We start from the raw sequence: 19558 nt of genomic DNA on the forward strand, positions 1-19558 counted from the left end.
TATATTTGAGCCTAAGAGATTAGTTTGTTTTGTCCTTTGATTTTTGAAGGCATATAATGATAGGGATGAGGTCTTGGAAAAATGTATATTACACTAGCACATCTAATGGGGATTTTGACAGTGGACTAATTTGTCAGGTAGAAAAGCACTTACAAGCAATTCTAGCCTCAAGTGGCAAAAGATTGTTACATATGTTCAGACAAATCACATAAAAACAAGCACACACACCAGAGGACACTCCAGACTCTGCTCTAGATTAAATATGAATCATATATTTGAATTCTGCAAGTTATATTGAAATGATAATATATTAAACATGTCTTTTCCAAAGTTACAATTTTGCCTCAAACAAGAAGCCACATTTAATATGTTTTTTTATGTGTCATAGCTCACTATGAAAAGAGGTGGTGTAGAACCAAATTACAAGATAACTACTTTGGAATCAGAAGAACACAGGCACAATGTCTTGTAATAGAATCTGCCTTCCTAAAACTGTCAGTTTGGTTGATTTACATATTATGCACAATTTTTTTTTTATCTTACAGTTCACCTGTTGCCTACAGTGAAGGCAGTTCATATTAAGTAAATTATAAGCTGAACTAGTATTCATGGTTTTGTTTTCTATTGAAGCTACCTAAATTGTAAAAGTTGAGAGGTTTGTTTTTGTGTGTGTGTGTGTACACGTGTGTGTGTACGTACGTGTGTGTACGTGTGTGTACATGTGTGTGTGCATGTGTGTACATGTGTGTACGTACATGTGTACGTGTGTGCACATGTGTGTGCATGTGTGTACGTGTGTGTGTGTGTGTATTTCTTCTCTGTTACACCTACCTATTAACCTACATTTGTAACACTTATGTACCACTTCACAATACAGCACAGTTCACTTAGCTAATTTGGACAGTACAGTTATTTGACACAAGAGCTGACATTCTCATGTTGTACCCACTGGGATACCAGTTTTCAGGTCAATTGTGACACTAGTAAGTGCAATCTCACATTAGTCTCTCAGAGCGAACAGTCACACTCATACTACTTAACTGGCAGACAGGCTTGGTTAGGAGCCTCCTGCCCCTGCAGTACTCTAGAGACTGTATTCCTGGCTCTCAGTATCACCACTGGTTTCTCCCTTGCTCTACATTCCAGAGTCTTTCTCTTAGAACTCAGACACACTCGAGCAATGGCAGCATCGGTCTGGAGCTCACATAGCAGACAGGCTTACTCAGCATTTATTGATAATTTAGGGATGAAGGGGAACAATATTCTAAATTATTTTCTTCCCTCATTTTTTCCCCAGGCTCAGAGGTCTTTTATTTCCCAGGAACCCAAGTCCCTCTTTTAAACACTCATGTCCTGCAGGCACTCACTACATGCCCTTTAAGACATCAGCCATGCACTCACATTACAAGAGACGTGACACTCTCAGGGGGGGCATTACATTGAAATTGTACCCATCTATTGTGCTGTACCTGTTCTTCCTGTTAAGTATTTCTTACATTGTACCCAAAGTAGTCTCGAGAGTCACTCTGCTGTAGAATGGTGATTGTCAGTTATAGTAAATATACCCTACCTAAATGTATATATTTTTTAAATACTGCATCTCCAAATTATTTGCAAATAATTGTTAATACTTTTATGCTGCCTAATGGTGGAAATAAAGCACTAACTAAAGCTGTTTATAGCACTTCTGTTGGTCTACAGGTAAATCAAGTGAATTTGAGACTAGTAGGGTTGTTGCAACCCAACTTCCTTGACATGCATTACTTTACAAACCAGTCTTTATAACCCACGTCACCATTGTTGCTTTCCAATACAAATTTAATTCTAAGTGCCACTGACTCTTCTACATTTAAATGCTGTATTTCACCTCTTAGGAGCTCATACACAAAAGTGTTGGAAAACAAAACATGTTAAAAGTGTAGACAAAACTTTAAGAGTGCTTTAAGCATGTTCTCAAAGCCCCCCTGCAACATAGAGTACCGGGATCCGGGATACCGGGATAATGAGTGCTCCTATACAGAGTCATCAATGGTAATTCTGGCGACCTGGTTCTGCTGCTTCTTGGGCCTCCCCAGGAAGTGCACAATTTAAGCAAAAATAGGAAGGTGTTGATCTACACAATAACTTGGCATAGCCTTTAACGTAGCTCAGATGAGGCCATGGACACACGAATGGGGGCAGAGGAGGTGAATGTCATCCAAACGTGATACGTACCCACTGCACTAACTAAAAACCAGTGATCAATAAAAATCCCTCAGAAGTCTAAATGACCCATAAATCAACTCCTGGGACACAGAAACATTTTATATACCTGTATATTAAAGGGATATTCCATCAGGAAGTGGTCCACAGATTCCAAATTCCTCACACATTACTCCTAAAGACAGTTATGGTCTTTCATCTTATTTTATATTTTTAAATATCCCAGTAGGGGATTTTGTCATCATCATCATCATTATTTATTTATATAGCGCCACTAATTCCGCAGCGCTGTACAGAGAACTCATTCACATCAGTCCCTGCCCCATTGGAGCTTACAGTCTAAATTGCCTAATATAGACACACACTCACAGACAGACAGACAGACAGAGAGGGAGACAGACAGAGAGGGAGAGACTAGGGTCAATTTTTGATAGCAGCCAATTAACCTACTAGTATGTTTTTGGAGTGTGGGAGGAAACCGGAGCACCTGGAGGAAACCGATGCAAACACATATAAACTCCACACAGATAAGGCCATGGTCGGGAATCGAACTCATGACCCCAGTGTTGTGAGGCAGAAGTGCTAGCCACTAGGCCACTGTGCTGTCATGAAACTCACATATCCCTGTTCCAGTGCTGTCTCTGTTTCACCTTTAAAGCTGCACTTCCGGGTATTGGAAGTCACATGACTGCAACTCGGGGAAGGGGGGGGGGGAAGGAGGATTTGAATTTACTGTGTATTTAAACCTCGCTCTGACACTTATCCGGTGTCAGAGCAACTTGCAGGTTACTGACTCCTGCTGCAGAATTTGCCTTGTGCTCTTCCTGTGCCTTTGTTGATTCCTGTGTACCAGACTCTTTGTTTTGCTGACAATTTCCTGCTCTTCAGACCCCAGTGTACCATTGTTGGCTCGCACCTATCTCCATTATCCTGTTTACCAGATCCGGCTTGTCCTGACCTTGTCTCTGCCAGCTGATTCTCTACTTTGCTACCAGCCAGTATAACAGACCCGGCTTGACCAGACCTTGTCACCGACTGCTGATTCTGTACTTAGCTACCTGCCAGTGTACCAGACCCGGCATGTTTGACTTCGCTACCTGTCTCTTGTTTCCTTCTGCGTGTACTCTCTATCTCCACCCGCAGTGTTACACTTAGGGGCAGACCTGTGAACCGCGACCCACCCCAGCTTGTGGTGGTTCTTGATGAACACCAGAGAGTTCGTTAGGCTCCACACCTCTGGCTGGCCAGTGTCAATCTAGGTTAGCACGAAGTGGAATCAATTCAGTTACAGATTCTTGAAGAGTTGACTAACATGAATCCTGTTTTCAATACCTAGTCTGGGCAACTCTTAGGGCTAGTGGATCACAGAAATGAGCACCCAAGATTTCCCTGTCCAATAGTTTCCTGGGCAGACTTAGTTTTACTTACTGTCACTTGTCACTACCTCAGAGCTTTCAGGCTCAAGGCAACATAAAGCTCTTCACTAAATCACCATTTACCCAATCCCAGAAAAGGGAATGCCTGGGCTCAGAAACCGTTTACCCACAAAGGAGAATTTCTCTAAAAAGTGGATACTTAAATTGTATTTAACAAAAATGTTTTTGCATTGAACAAGACAGGATTGATCATTTACAATTGACAGGTTTCATGCTAGATTTTCTTACCATCTCTTCTAGTCGCAAGTCCAACTATAAGTGCCATAGTCCTCTATCTCTCTGATAGGTTTCTGCAACACTCACAGACATTGACAGCATAAAGTGATCAGTAAACTGTGATCAGTCCCAGAGATGATGTCACCGAGTCCATTAACATAAAATCTGTCTATCAAAGGGCTACCAGTTATTCTACACAGTGTGAACCTAGTGTGGTCTGGGAAGTACTTATTATGCACATCAACCAACCTAGGGGCTGCACCTAACCATGCAATGTAGACATATACTGTCATCCTGCAACTGGCCTCCAGTACCTCTCCTGCCTTTGGTACCTAGTGGTTAAAGTTACCACCGATTATCACCTAATTATTCCTATTTTTATGTTAATAAAATGAATTATCTTCACTTTCACCATAGCATCAATGATCATACACCTATCCACACCTATCCTCACAACTCCATAGCTCCTACTGGTGATCCTCTCTTTAGCGTTTATCCTATGGAATGGTAATTTACAGTAGTATTATTGGGTCCATGAGGATTGGTTCAGAGCCCCTCAGAAATACAAGCCCTATTTATTAAGTGAATTAATGAAATGTATCTGTTCCCACAGCTTCTATTTCCCACAGGAAATCAGTATATTTCACAAATATCAGAACATATACAAGAACCTACTGATTTACAGCATCACTGTGGCTTTAAATTCCAGAGTCCAACGAGTTGTGGTGTTTATTGGTCCATAATGTGTTAATCTGGCTCATATGCCATCGATCACATCCTAGTTGACCTGTTACATTATATCCACAACTGGAAGAAAGATATGTTGTTTACAACATTTCCATTACTGATCACAGCATCTAGTTCTGTGCAAAAGAAACATCTATTGCTCTCTGTTCTCATTTGACACATACGATGTGAAGAGTACGTTCGATTGCGGCTGTGATCAATTATCCCAATTTTGCCACCCACGTTTCTTCTGACCACATGCAGCCTGTTATATAACATTTAAGTGGGGGCGATATGCCTGTGTGAATAAGTCCTATGGATTTAACTCACTAGACTTAAATACTTTGCTATGCTGATATTAGTAGAGCTAGAAGGAGGAGAACTATCAGCTTCCTATGGGAATTGGTAAGATGTTAAAAGTGATTCCAGAACTCTGCTGATTAGTCTAAATTACATTGTATTCCATTTCTCTAAAGCAGAAAGTAAAAGTGCTTTACTCCAGGGAGTAAGGGAGGCGCCTCTCTGAGTGAGTAGGTGTATGTATATTGTATGTATTCAACAAACAGCACAGCATAGCGATACATTTACATAGCTAAAAGTTATTAAGTAGAGGGAATAATTTACAATACAAAAGAATAAATAGTTTATGAGGTAGCCCTCAGGTCTGACGGTGGTGCTAAATGTGTGGTAGCTAAGAGTCCTGAGACACCCATAAATGGGAGAGCAAGTTTAAATTAAGTTTGATGTTCAACCACTGCAAGGGAACCCCTCACCTTGGTGAGACAATAAGCCAGAGAAATAATCACAGCTATGTTATTGAATAATCGCTCTACTGAAAAAAGATTCTCAATAACAGAGTAACAATGCACCAAATACATAGACAACAATGCAATGCATACAGTTAGGGACACCCGCTTGTTGTCACCGCTTATATGCACCCCCAGTGTGCATGCGTCCTGGGCTAGGGATAGCTCTAGATAAAGGCCTGTAATAGAACTGGGTTCTATGTGATGTTGAATACTTTTGTGTCAAAAAAGACAAAAGTATTATAGGAGTGATACCTTTATTGGCTAACCAAAATAATTTTTTATATTTGCTAGGTTTTAGAACACAGAGGCCCCTTCATCAGGCAGTGTTTGCAAATGAATGACTGAGAAAAGGGCACAACATTTAAGAGATGTTACATCAAGCAATTTGTACGGGGGGCGGGAATACATGATTAAGATAAACTAAAGTAGTAAATAAATAAATAAAAAATAAATAAAAATAAATAATTAAAGGAGGTTTTCGATACGGATGGAAGAGTGAAAGTCCTAGGAGTTCGGAGATCTGTCCAAAGGCTTCTTTGTTGTGTGTCTGTGTAGATTCATCTTGGATTGCTGTTTCTGCTTGGTCTCTCCAATGTAGATTGTCACGAACAGCTGGCCATGACTGGCGTCACCTTAGTCACTTAGCAATGAATACACCTTTTCTGCCACCACAAATGAGTTATTATGGTGTCCTTACGTTCACCAAAACCACTTATTAAAGTTTCACACTTAAATCACATACACATGTAGCATGAGCCTGCCTGGGCTTCGTAAATTCACAAAGAATCACGGAGAAATACGCTAGATTAAATATGTTTAATCTGAAAAATATTTTCCAAGGCTTATTTACAAAAATGAATAACAAGACATACAAAATCTTGCGCAAATGAATTTCAGAAAATAAAATAGTAAATAAAATCAGAGTTACTACTTACTAGTTAAGACCTGATGTATGAGGGAACACAGTTGGGAAATATAGGACATTTCAGTCTTGATAGACTCCCTCAAAAACTGGGTTATAATAGTCGTGACCATAAGATGGAGACCTTCCATTAATGCCTGTGCTACACTTGCATCACATGAACTGCCCTAGGAGATGGCTTCTGCTGCAATATCATCTGGAATGCAGCTTTGTCAGCGTACAGGATCAGGCTAATAGTGATGATAAAAGATGCAATTATTATACCATACTTGTCTACATTGAAAACAGAGGGGAGGCCAGGTGGCGAGTGCTGGGAATTCTTTAAGCCCCACCTTCAATAGTGAAGTGGGTGGGATCCAGGAGTGAGGCCTCATCTTCTGGGAATATGGGAGACTCCCCAAATTTCTCCAGGATATTCCTAAAGAGTAGGCAAGTATGAATAATATTCTTATACAAAGGGTATTTACCTATACCCACTACAGGGCTCTGTTTCTGGACTAAATACTGGCCTACTAACCTAACTATCTCCAATAATTATAGTAACCCAATACCTACTCCCTTCCTGCTAGGAAGGTCTATACTATGCAGAGACTAAAGCTGATGCACTAGCTGATCCGGCTGTGCTTGGTCTGAACATCCTCATCTACTACAGTAGTTTGGACAGGCAATGACCACACACAAGATCTGATATGGTCATTGTTCATCCATCTTGTTCAGCATCTGATGGCTTTCCATCAGAAGTAAATTGGGATAAGGTTTTTTTGGATTTCTACATATCTTCATGTCTAAAATAGCCTCATTAGCTGTTGAGAGTTACAGCTGTACCTGTTAGCCATACAGATTCACTGAGACCCACAGATTACAATTTTATTTAACTTCTTGTACACCTAGATGTAATTTCCTGGGTGTCTAGCATGGTTGACCACCTGCTAATTTCCAAAAATGGCTAAAATAGTATTGGAGATCCTTAATACTTTGTGAAAAGACTCTGTACCTTTCATATCAGAAATTCATCCCTGTTTACTCCTGAATCACACTATAGACTAGCCTAATGGTCACCTATGCAAGTGCTTGCATTGGTGGTCATTGAAATCAGTGATTCCTCCCCATACAAGCGAGCCCATGTCAGGACACTTCCCTTCTACGTGCCTCCCACTTAGTGACCTATCAGTCGACTTTACACTATTTTACCAAGTTAGTAAAAGGGAGCCATAGGAGTGAGGTGTCCATGCAAGTGTTTGTACACGTTGAAGGGGCTCAGAGGCCTTTCTATTACAGGAAATTAGATATGAAAGTCAATGTCAAATTATATAGCACATAGTGCAGGGAAGGTAATTAATGGTTTCAGTAAGTAAAAGATTCTTGATGGTTTTCAGAGTGTGGAGGGTGAATCTGTAGGATTTTTATTGTGGTGAAGTCTTCCTAGTAGTCATCCCATGATAGGCCAGTATGTAGTTGGCTTGCAGGACATACTGGAACTTGTAGTTACACAACAGCTAAGCTACTGGTTTCCTACCTTTAAACTATGCTATTATGAAAACATAACATAGCACCATATATAATTGTACAAGGTTTTTACACTCAAATTTTTACACTCCAATTTGTGACTATACGTCAATTGCAATTCATTAAATTTCATCTGGTTTTTTTTTTCAAAATAGAACCCTAATGACAATTATGATTCCTGTGTCTACGTTGGTAAAATTAATCAGCTTTGATGAAACAGTTCTAATTAAAGAATTTATTACTGACGACAAATTACTAGGTTTCTGGTTAAATGTATAATTCCTGGTATTTAAATCTACTAAGAACATAAACGGTCTGTTTAAGCACTGTATATGTAATTATTCAAAGCAATAATTTAGCTCTTATAATACAGTCAGAAATTAACAGGAGGTTTAATTGTCTCAGTCCCTCTCAATGGGACAGTGATTGCCTGCTAAATATTTATGCAGTAGTCCATTGTCCTGTCTGTTATCATTTGGTCAATCAAAGCCAAACTACAGGAAACTGGTAAAATACTACTGAAAACTGGGTATTAACCTTCCCACACAAGCAGCGATTGTGGTGGACAATTTGGCCATTGTAGAACAAACTGGCGTTAAATCATGTTTTCTGTGGGCCAAAAATGATTGCCAAGTCTAACCACCTACTCATTGGTATCGATCAGATGTCAACCTGAAGAGTCGGAAAATCAGGTAGATCAGTGAGCAGGGTCTGACATAGTCCAACTGCACTAATTGGGCCCCAATGATCCAAATGGCTACATCTGTGAAATGTGGATGCACACGTGTGTGGACAAACTGAGCACGGAACCAGGTGTTGGGGCCAAGCAGCTGGATCTGACAATGTATGGTTCTCTTAGAAGGCATCTTGTTTTGTATTTGAAACAGATAAATGAGGACCACAAACTCTTTACTACCAATCTCAATCTATGCTTAAAGGGCTATAAGGTAAAGAAACTTGGGGCTAGATTTACTAAACTGCGGGTTTGGAAAAGTGGAGATGTTGCCTATAGCATCCAATCAGATTCTAGCTACCATTTATTTAGTGCATTCTACAAAATGACAGCTAGAATCTGATTGGTTGCTATAGGCAACATCTCCACTTTTCTCCACTTGGTGTCTGCAAAGTAATCACCCCTGTAATCTCAGGAACAGTTCATACATCTGCCAAAGCAGCCGATTGGCGTTGTGCCTCATGGACTGCTGGGAGATGAGTATCTTACAAATAGCGGTCTCCAACCCCAAGGTTTGGTTAGTAAGGGGAGGCTATTTAGTTTTAAAAAAAAGTATGTCAGGGTAGAGCTCTTCTCTTCCTAAGCTCACTGTACTAAAAACAAAGACATTTCAATGACATTACTCTTGATATTGTTTTCTTGTGAACTGAAAACACATAAAACAGAATTGCTGAGGCATATACTTAAGGTTCTAACTGGGCAATTTGTGAATTCATCCCAATTTAGTGTCTGAGTGGAGAACACGTAGTAAGATATTGACCATGCAGAGGTAGAACTAATGATTTTATGAATAAAAAAACACAACATGAAAGCACAGAAAAGGTATAACGTCCGGGAAAAATGTTATTATTTTTCTTAAAGATACCAGTGAGACCTTTACATTGTTTTCTCAGGAGACATAGGGCTTTCTTCTGGTAGCAAATTGGGACAAATATGATGTTTTACTTAACAATAGGGAAAATTTCACTTTTTCACTATTTTGACTCTTGTAACTGTTAGGCCATGTACGCATGGACATTATTTTAATACTTTTTTTGCTTTCTGAAAGTCTATTTAAACGTGTGCTGATGCTGATAGTCCAAAACATATTTTGTAAGCCGAATGGACCGGAGGCACCTCACGCGGTTATTTTAACAGTTGAATACATGAGCAGGTTTGAATTTTTAGTGTAATCTGAAGTTTGAAAATTTATTGCAAATGATTGAACTGGTTTGTGGACCACTTTAAAACAATTTTGAGCCTATCAAGGGCCTTATTCATTAAGGCACGTAAATGCCAATACTGGCCATATTTTGCATAAAATCCCTCTGCACATGCCCAGAAATGAGCCTTACGCCAGAGAAAACAGAAACGTCCAATTCATTTTCAAGCGCAAAGGACCCTTATTACAGTCTATGATTTTAGGGACGGAAAGGGGGGAGGGGCGTATGCACGTAGTCAATGTACAGTAAGGGCGTGCCGAGCTGAAGCCCACACAGTAGCGTCCGATTCAAGCTTTGAGCATCTCAAAAGGTACGTGATTTTTAGTCTTATCCCTTGCACCCCCTACAGGTCTGGTGTAAGTGCCGATTACTAGTGATGACGGCTGTATGTATGCTAGAACATGTGTTTGCAATTAGGAGCTATTGTAAAAAAAACTTTTTGGTAGAGTAAACATTATTAACATCCTAATAAATGTGTTTTTAATTGAAAACAAACATTAAAAATATACTTTTTACATTTTTTAATGGTTTGTGGTTAATGATTATGGGCCTTATTCATTAAGGAACTTAGGCGGGAAATTTCTTACTTAAGTCTCCTGGACAAAACCATGTTAAAATGCAAGGGGTGAAAATTACGTAAAAAATACTGTTTGTTTTTTCACGTAGCACACAAATACTTGATAGCTTATTTCTACACTTAAAATTAAAGTTGATATTTGTGTGCTACATGAAAAAACAGTCAGTATTTAACTTATGTGCAAAATAGAAAACTAATTTTCACCCCTTGCATTTTAACATGGTTTTGTTTTGTACAGGAGACTTAAGTAAGACATTTCTTGCCTAAGTTTCTTAATGAATCAGGCCCTATGTTATTAACAAGCGACATTAATTTAATAGTTTGTTATTATTTTCTGTGCGTTCTTTTGTGACTTTATATTTGACATATGTATTGGACGTTTCCTGCAGTGCCTTGTATTTTAGAGCAGAGCGGACTTAGACCCCTATTCATCACCAAACGTATCTTCAGATTTGCTCCTTGTTGTTTACGAACTTGTGTATACCCGATATATGTGCATTTAAAAAAAACAAAAAAAGGACTATATGTTAGTTTTGCGGTCCTTGATGAATCAGGCGCCTGGTGTACAAGCCCTTATGCAGTTAATTCAAGCCAATTAATTTACTTAAACATGTTATCAGCTAGATTGCTGGAATTAGAAAAAGGTATAGGTGAACCAATAATATGTATGCTCTTTATTCAATAATACAATATATTATGCTATAATGTAGAGGGGAAGTAATCTCATTGTGAATGTGCATCTCTTTTTGATGTTACCATAGAAAAACAGATAATCTTCTTCCATTACGTCTTTTGAAGACTGCAATGTATTTGCCACTGAAAACTGCACAAAGGAAACTGCTGTACTGCTGTAAGTGCTTGTAGACAGCAGACTCTGCAGCAATGGTGAATGTCAGTAGCCACAAACAGAGTTATGCCTATAATCAGAGAAGATTAAGAGGCAGCTGTCTTAAGCAGCTAAATAAAGGATATTAGTTAGAAAAATGTCTTCATACAAAAGTATACATATGTGATAGCTATTATCTATCATGCTTGTGATTCTATATTCTGGATAAAGGGTTTTTCCATAATTTGGAGCGTCATCTTTAAACTATTTTAAAATACCCCATTCTGCCCCTGCCATTTCCTTCCTAGTTATTTGGCAGCAGTCCTCATAGTGACCTTAGGGGGAGACGCCTGGCGATCATATCTATGAATATGATATCCTTACTGAATAGCAGCTATGCAATCCTTTTTTTTTTTTCTTTTTTTGGATAGTGGGTTTCCAGATATAAGACCCGATACCTGTGTATGCCTCATAAGTAGCTCTATTAATTATTAATACATATATCTTGCACAAAACCCATATTGAAATGTTTATGTTACTTTATGTGATGAAAAGAGTGCCATTGTCATAGCAGACATGCCAGATACACCTTGGTTAAACTGGCAAATAAGAGATGAACATTTACAAATACAATAAACAACAGAGACTTTTATAAATATAATTTTGCCCCTACACCAATTGGCATTTTTAGTAAAACCTCACCTTGCTATTTCATGCAACACTACTTATAATAACTCCCAATAGAATGCTTTAAGAGGAGAAAAAAAATTAATAGTTCTCTTTCCTATTGTCGAAAAATAATGGCGAGGACAATATAATTACCATATGCAGTCACATTCCAGTTTACAGGCATGTTTCCTTACAATAGCTGCTCATACTGCTTACAGCACACATGAAAAGCACTGTGATTAGATGACAGAAAGTGTTTTTACATTCAGAGAAAGGACAGTGCTTTGAAGGTTGACGGTAACAAGTACATTAATTAAGAAATACAGTAGTTTAAGAAATCATTGGACACTTCTCTCATTGTGACAATTAAAGTACTCTTTAGTGTATTTAAATACACTAAAGAGTTTGATTAATTAGCCAGCCTGCTAATAACTGGGAGGTCAGAAAGGATTTTTTACTACTTCTATTTTCTTCCTAATCAAGATAGCATTCATTCTAAATCATATAGATAATATACTGTCCTAATTTAATATGGCTATGTAGTATATTTGTCTTTTTACATGTTTGCATACAGGTTTTGCAGAAAGGTCACCTAGGTACAGTAGTAGGATTGCAGAGCACCAGACTGCCCTCGGTTTCATCATCTTACATTATTTTTAAAATATTTTGTTAAATTTGTTGACTTGAAATTACTTTCATACATATTATATATGTACCTGTACATTGCGGAGGGTGCAAAATGGATACCGTTCTTGAGAAAGAACCCACTAATGAAGCCACATACCCGTAAAATGCGTTTGGGACGACTACTGACCCTTTTTATATTTCCTCTTCTACTACTAGTTATATTATCATTGTGCTTTTTTAATTTATTATTATTATCATTCATTATTATATTAATTGACTATTTTCACTATTGCTATATCCACATTTCATCTTTCCACATCCTTTCTAAATCTGTCCAAACAATTTCTCCTGTAATACCATCTTTCTCTAATTGCTACAACTTCTGCACATCTCACATTTTAATATGCTATCCACATTACACATCTGTAACACATAACCTCTATCACAGCCATTTACTATCTCTACTTCCCACACACTTTACCCCAGTCTACCATCTAACCGTTTCTATTCTAATACCTATTTACCAAGATATAATACTATTATAATACCTGTGTATTTAATACATATCTCTCTCGTCTGTCACTAATATATTTTATTTGTATTATTATTAATTATTATTATTATTATGTTATTATTAGTGTCTTTTGAATAAAAATTAACCTTAATTTATATGTAGATACCTACTTTACATAGAATTACTACAATACCCTTATAATTTCTCACCTACTAATACCCTGCCCTATCACTACCACCCCAACTCTCTTCCCTGCCTCCAACACCCTTCTAATATCCTGACCCCCCCCCTATTTTCCATCTAAAATCTCCCGACTTGTCCACATCCCTCCCTAACCCACTCCCACTGTACACCTATCCCTACCCCCCTCCCATCCTCCTCTTATACACTCAGTCTATCACTTAACTCCACTCATTCCACATTTACCGTAATCCATATAGTCCACAAATTATCCTTTTTTCTGCTGTCCTACAGTTCTGTCTCACTCACCCGCTAGCTCTTCATACCTGGAACCACCTACTTCCACTGCCAACTCATCCACCAACTATGGACCACGGCTCCTGTACAACACTACCAGGACAACCTCCTACATGCATAGGTAAACCAGCATCCCCGCCAACATAAATGGTTATTTTAAATGCCATAGAAACCATTTATTCCTTTCCCATAGATGATACATGGTGAAGGTTATATACACACACAACTTGGACAACTTAAAATGGGGATAAAACACCATTATAATTAAATTCATTAAACGTGACATGATGGGGATTGTAGAGCTTTAAGGTTTGCTGAGACAGTATCACACATATTATGCTCAGATGCACCGGCTCAGCAACAAAGTGTCCTTAGAAATGACTTTAAAATGTTAGCGACTATCTACACCCCAAATTGTAGAGCCACAGAGGATTTGTGACTTGGACTCAATTACTCACTTGTTGCAGACACTGACTGAATCCTTGTCAACGCAGCTTATTGGACAAACCACGTCCAATCAGCTTACTGATCAGCAATGTAATGGCAAGTTTACTTTCAAAAGTATTTTGGTGGTAACTATGGGAGAAGTGCTTGTCCAACCTCAGCAGGGAAGAGTAACTTCCATTCCCCGGACCACACTATGTTACTAATTAGATTTAATAAAATCCCCAGGCAATGGGGCTTATTGTTAACACACTCACTGATCATCCTTGCCTATGAAAAGCCAAGGTACATAAGTTACTATTAGTAAGTCATCTAGGAGACAGCCTCTCAGCTATGCTAAGAGGCAACCTTGTGCTCCCTTACCCTGTATCATCATATACTATGCTGCAATTAACAAGTGCCCACCCAAAAGATTGTAAGCTTGTGAGCAGGGGCCCTGTCTGTCTGTATCACCCAGTATTGTTTAATTACTGTGCTGGTCCAAAATTGTAAGAATATGTTGGCCCTATATAAATAAATGTTCATAATGATGATGTCCTATGACTTTGTGGGGCTGATTTATCAATAACTGAAACGCCCTATTGCTGATGAAAACAGACTTTATCTTGCTTCGTTTGGGAACAGCCCAAAGCATCATGGTGCCATTGTTCTGGGATCGAGAAAGATACAGTTCCTAATAAAATATATTGACAATTCTAACCCTGCTTGTGATCCAGACCTAAAAGTTTCATACAGTACCTCTGCCTTAGACCAACATAAGAATTTGTGCTAGTGTAATATACCAAAATATTGTTACTTTAATCATTATTATGTCTTCCATAAAGATAGAAATTCATGCTAATTTATTCTAGCCTACATTTTTAAGTTTATTTGATACATTCAGTTGCCTGAGACACCTGATTTAGGCTGCCCCAGTTTAAGCGCACCCCTGTTGTTTGTGAACTTATATAGGAAGTTAGTGTGTCCCTATTACAATGCATATGTAAATATTTCAAATAAATATATTAATAGTATTGTTAATAGTGTAGGCTTAGTTTGACGGGCTTGAGTATATAAGTGAAGCGATAAGTTGAATTTCAGCATCTGGGGCCTGATTCATTAAGGATCTTAACTCAAGAAACTTCTTATTTCAGTCTCCTGTACAAAACCATGTTACAATGCAAGGGGTGCAAATTAGTATTCTGTTTTGCACATAAGTTAAATACTGACTGTTTTTTCATGTAGCACACAAATATCAACTTTAAATTTCAGTGTACAAATAAGCTATCAAGTATTTGTGTGTTACATGAAAAAACAGTCAGTATTTAACTTATGTGCAAAACAGAATGCTAATTTGCACCCCTTGCATTGTAACATGGTTTTGTCCAGGAGACTGAAATAAGAAGTTCCTTAAGTAAAGATCCTTAATGAATCAGGCCCCGGTTCTCTGCGCCTATATACTCTAGTAGCTGATTGCAGATAAAGTACCATCAGTCTGCCTATGTGTGCACGTACAGTGCAGCTCCAGCGCTCATTACGCTTCAAGCTTAAGTCTGTTTGTCCTAATCTACAGTTTTCCCTGGTGTCTGTCCAAAGCATTACTGAATTATTTTGTAGTGTCAGCTCAGGAGTCCTTTTCTCAGAGAACACGTTCTTTCTCATGGCTCCCTCGAGTCCAAATTCTTCAACTTTCTTACAGCACTTGTGGTTTATTATCTTATTTCTTATACAGGGAAATGATCCTTCCATTTGGACAAGCTAGATGTTGATTTACTCTGCTTTGCTTACCGGTGCTGCCTTAAATGTTCTTCTAATGAGTGTTGTGAGGAAGAAGGTGTCATTATGTTTATTTGTAATATCTCTGCCCTGTATTTGAGAAAGTACCACGGGGCAAATGTATCAAACAATTTACCCGCTTCCCAGTTCTCCATCTAATGATACTTCTCTATCAATTAGTTCCCCTTCTATGCACTTTATCATCAGTTGCTGATTTAGGGATTTTAACTAAAGGGAGTTTAGTCTGTATCAGAGGTGGTGTAAAAATCCCATGTCAGTCATTTACTTCCAATGAAGGAATGACTTAGCTAGTTGAGCTTTCTGTAGCTTATTAATTATGAATGACAAGACTTAATCACATACTACAGAAGCAAATGAAAGGTGAATCACAGAAAGACACACACCCCATGCCATGGATTTGGTGCCATGTATGTAAAGCTATATACAGACTGTACATATTCTGCTGATTGAGACCACAGCCTCTGTCACCAGTTACACCATTGATAGGCAACCTGATACATTCAGGCTCCGCATGGGCCGCCCTCTAAGCTTTAAAAGGGACATTACTCTTATTCTCTGTAATAACTTAAAACAATACATTTAATTAAAGAGACACCTCTCTGTAATAACATCAGCAGGCATTTTAAACACGTGTTACAAGCTTTAACAAACAAATCTGACAATAAAGCAGGGATAATCTTGGGGCCACAAGTAAAGTATTGGAGTGCAAATGTGGCCCCAGGGCCGTCTATTTACAATCACTGACTTTTTTTAGTGTATGCCAATGAATCATAAGAGAGAGGATAATTATAATTTCTAAATTCCTTCTACCTTCTACCTTCCATATCCCAAAGTCATTAACTACATTAACTTCATGTATATATCACATGTCAATAACGTGATTTTTATCTCACTAAATTTATCAAACTCATGTATCATCATTTATTTATACAGAGCGCCCTTATCTGCAGTGCTGAATATCCTTGTATCTGACTTGGCTATTACAGGAAAAAAGTTGATAAAAAAAATCCCTTAGCCATGATTTCATATTTTTATGCAGTTAGTGGAACCGCACAAATATATTATTAAATTATGTTTAATATCATACTTGCCTACACTCCCGGAATTTTCCTGCAAGACTCCCGGAAGAGTAGGCACCCTCGCAGAACTTGTGGGAGGTGGGGCTAAATGGTGTCATTAAGCTTCGCCTCTGCTATGCTATGCTACAAAGTTAGGCATTCCATAGCAGTGGAGGAGCTATGGTGACCACGCCCCCTCATGCACTTGTCACATGACCTCCCCTCCGTGATTTTAAAAGTGGGCAAGTATGTCTAATACGTGTACTTATCTTTACTATGCAGACTTTATTCACTGATAAGTACTATAGTAAATGTTACAAATTCTATGTCTTTTTAACTCCCTAAAGGAAGAGATTACATTTTTAATGATTTTTAAGTTTTAATACAGTTGTTTGTATTAGTTATGTCCTATCTGTATTTGTACAACCTGCATACTGTTTGAGCTATACTACCTGTCAGAGTTAATACAAACAACATGCATTTCCATGCAATACATTAGCTTAGATGTCAGTGACAAATGCTGGCAGATTACACAAGGACATTACTCTATTCCATGGTGCGCAAAGCTTCAGCCCATCAGGGGATAAAATAAGTTGCAAATCATTGTTATTTTAACTTTTCTTTTGCCTTCTGCTGGGAAAATTATTATGTATTACAGGTGTGTGTGTTATGAAATCATTTTTAGATTACTTGCGCTACTTCCCTCTCCTGTGCCTCCCTTGCACCTGATGTCAGTCACCAGCATGTTCCTCTTGCAGGCACTGCGTGTCACCATGCGCTTCCTCCTGGGGCGGGGAGGCCATTTGTAACTGGACAACTAGGAAACGGCAGAGGGAGGGCAAGGGCAGCTAACATGGTATATTGGATATAAATGCTCCGACCAACGTGATCACTTTGTGGGGCTACGATAAGCTTGTGGCTGTTACTGTGGGTATAGATTCACATCTTATATAGGAGTAACCTGAAAATACAGATCCAACTCTACCTTTCTGGAGCTTGCAGTACAGCATTTTTGAGTATTAAACAACCCGTGCAGTGAAATGCAATGTTTTACTTGCTCCTTATTTCTAACACTGTAGCAATTTAAGAACAACAAGCATAGTTCTGCTTTAGATAAACTTCTACCAGGCATATTTCTGGATCTTTGCAGCATTTAATACATACAGCTTGTTATGTTCAGTCATCTGTGAATTCATAGCATGCTGCCTGCACGGCAATAAACATAACCTATTGCTTATATTTACTTTGTGATTGCTCATTATATTAGACTGAATCAGAGTGTAAAAGCTTGTTGGCAGAAAATAAATTATGAAAGCATGTTAAAATTCACAAAAACTATTTTACATTATCCAATTTTCTACTAGGTATTAAAATGTTTGCACTATGGGAACAAAATGATTGTGCCCCTGCACCTAAAGAGGCCTGACCCATTGCTGTATAGCACTTGGCCCCATGCCGGTGGGTACCAGGGTAATTATCTACTTGTGCCCCCAAATGCTGAGTAGCACTAGGCTGGTAGAGAATGCAAGCCCCCCCCCTCCCCCCCGAGGCTACCCCCACCCCCCTTTACTTATTGCCACTCTGACAGGTAAGATAGCTCAAACAGTATGCAGTTTGTACAAATACAAATAGGACATAGCTAATACCGTAATCAAAATCACATATACATGAGACAGGTATGCTTAAGTAGCACAGGTGAGTGGAAGTAAAACTCACACAGACATGACAAGGACATATGAGAAAGACGGACAGTAGACAGACATGAGACAATGGGTAGAGAGGGCTCTGCCTGTGAGAGCTTACATTCTAGAGGTTAGTAAATCTTCCCCTAAGCCTCTTCTGAGCATGAGTGTTCCAGCACATAGGCCACTCAGATAAACACTTTTCCCTGCTCTTTTCAGAGTAGAGATGGGGCCTCTGGCCTCTTTACACAGTGGTGTAACTAGTGGTGGAACTACCATTGGTGTTGCAGGTGCAGTGCACCGGGGCCCACGGAGATAATGGGTTAAGCTGAATGGCAGATGAAGAGGGTTGGGCCCCGGTTTCCTCCACTCTGCCTCCTTGCGTCGGGGCCCACAGTTTGCTAGTTCTGCCTCTGGTTGTAACTACAGTGGGTGCTTGGGGTGGAGCCACTTTAAGGGCCTCGGAGGGGACTTCCGGCCCCGTAGATGACCCACTCATTGCACCTATGGCAGTTCTGCCACTGGTGGGGTCCCCAACCAAGTCACATTAAAGTCTGGACAAATTAACTTAGCGGACCAATAACTTTCGATCGGTCAGTGTGGTCACACCCTTCCTAGGCTGTGGGCTTGGGTCCAAGAAGCAGCAGCACCAGGGCCGGAGAATATTCGCAGTGGACCTGGTCATAAAGACCGTATTCTTTCCATATCTGTCTAAACAGACTTATCCCATCTCCCATAGGATAACTACTTAACAAAACTTTGCACATGTCAATCAAAGTTATGTGCATATTTAAAGTCGTAGTCATTATACGCAATTTCTTTCCCTATTGATTTATGTGTATAAGATGATCACCCCTAAGTGATCTCATATAATCAGAACCACAGTGCTTTCTTCTGTGTGTTTAATGAGATGCAGAATAAAATAAATAATAGCAACTGTGACAAGTTTCTTGTTTTGGGGTTTCTAGTTTTTATGGGTTTTCATTATCCATAATTACAATATGGTTGATTTTGTAGATTATAATCTGGATTCTACTGTTCCATAAAATCTTTCAAAGTTTCAATTCCCCAGCTGCCAAATTGTCTGAGCGAGGAAGATGTTTCATGTTTGATGACAATTAGTCTTGCCATTTCTTTAACAATAAACAACTGCTGA

At 38.9% G+C, this 19558-nt stretch overlaps 1 protein-coding gene across 3 annotated transcripts in view; it reads right to left on the reverse strand.

The window, feature by feature from the left end:
• The window catches only part of ASIC1 (acid sensing ion channel subunit 1), a 165888-nt gene that overhangs the window by 94850 nt on the left and 51480 nt on the right, over window positions 1-19558 (reverse strand). The window lies entirely within an intron of this gene.

The sequence above is a fragment of the Mixophyes fleayi genome, chromosome 2, assembly GCF_038048845.1.
Source record: "Mixophyes fleayi isolate aMixFle1 chromosome 2, aMixFle1.hap1, whole genome shotgun sequence".
Taxonomy (NCBI): domain Eukaryota; kingdom Metazoa; phylum Chordata; class Amphibia; order Anura; family Limnodynastidae; genus Mixophyes; species Mixophyes fleayi.